Source organism: Rhagoletis pomonella, unplaced genomic scaffold (assembly GCF_013731165.1).
Source record: "Rhagoletis pomonella isolate Grant_MI unplaced genomic scaffold, Rhpom_1.0 Rhpom_scaffold_00001, whole genome shotgun sequence".
In the NCBI taxonomy this organism is placed as follows: domain Eukaryota; kingdom Metazoa; phylum Arthropoda; class Insecta; order Diptera; family Tephritidae; genus Rhagoletis; species Rhagoletis pomonella.
Window position 1 is genome coordinate 15641289 of NW_023458555.1, and position 1706 is coordinate 15642994.

Here is a 1706-nt window from a genome sequence, read left to right on the forward strand (position 1 = left end):
CTTCCCGATGGCTACCCGAACTTCACCACTAGTGAAAGCAAGAGGGGCACAGGTTGTTGGCAGTTTGTGCAGCCTTCTGGTCACTCGACGCTTGGCTTTGTTTGCCGGAGGATGCAGTGTGAACTGTTGGCTAGAATAGCTCACGCATCGCTACGGGTCCGATGAAGCCTAGTCGCTGAAAGAAATTTCGACCCTTTCGTCGTGCTTCGTCGGATTAGACAATGACCTACCGGTTGACCAGAGCTTGCTCACACCAGAGGTGAAATTACAAGTCTTCAGGTGCTCCTCCCACTTCTTCCGCTTATGTACGTTTACAAGTTGCCGAATCTCCGCGTTGAGATCCCTGATACGGGGATCTCCGGGATCGGCCTGACGAAGGCTATCACGCTCATCAGCTAGAACAGCCGCTTCGGCAGGGAAGTTTGGACGTGGGTCCGATATACATCCTGCCGGTATGAAGCGAGCTGCAGCAGCAGTGATAAGCCTGCGGAACTTACGTTCACCGAGATGGACGTCGGTTGGTGTGGGGAGCGCTGCGAAGGTGTTTTCGGTAAACTCCGCGTAACCTTTCCAATCAGCTTTAGAAAAGTTGATATAGGTCCGGTGTTTGGCGGAGGCAAAGCCGGTTGGTTTATCAATCGAGATGACTATGGGTAGATGGTCTGATGCTAGAGTCAGCATAGGTCGCCACGTTATGCTGTTTATCAGACCAGCGCTGACTATTGTGATGTTTGGCGAGCTACTGCAGTTACCCATAATCCTGGTGGGTGCATTGTCGTTCATTGTGCAGAATGTCGAATCGTCTATCTGCTCAGCCAAGTCTGTTCCCCTACGATCTTTTGACAGGCTTCAATTCCAAAGATCGTGCGTATTAAAGTCACCAGCTACCATACGGTTTTCACCTCCGACGAGCGCACCTATATCAGGATGATATCCTGCCGGGCAGCTAGTAACAGGGGTTATATAAACGTTAAATATTTAGAGCTCGACAACTTCTGACCGGAAAGCAATGTCCTGATATTCTAGGGTGGTATTCCTGTGGTCGATTTCTGCTTCGACAAGACGATACTGCACGGTGTCGTGCGTAATGAACGGTAAGCCACCACCATTATCTCGCTCACGATCTCGACGGTGCACGTTGGATCGGGAGCAATTCAACAATGTTGAATTACTGTGCAACTTCGCCTCTTCGACCGCAACTATCAATATACCATGCCTTGTCATGAAGACGGTTATCTCCTTGATCTTGCTCTGAAGTCTGTTACAGTTGCGCACATGTCCGACGGCAGCGCTGGAAGTAGTCCTTGAACTGGAGCCACTGCACATTACGATTGAACAGGTGGCAAAACGTACGCTCTTAAACTTTGCGAGAGAGGGCTTTGGAAAAGGTAAAGTGCTATCATCCAGGAACAGGGAAAAGCTAGGCTCCCAGCTCCCATTAGTGCTGTTTCCTAGGGATGATATGCACAGAGTAGTGGTCTTTGAAAGAAACTTCAAAGTAGATCTATACAGAAAGGCGACTTGGAGCACGCCTATCTTGGAGGGACACGTACAGGCGAGCACTTTACAGTGGTACACGGACGGCTCCAAAACCCCTGAGGGTATTGGAGCAGGAGTATATGGCCCTAGGCTGAAACTCTCAGCCCCTTGGGGACTTTCCCCAGCATCTTCCAAGCGGAAGTCTATGCAATCAGTCTTTGCGCAGA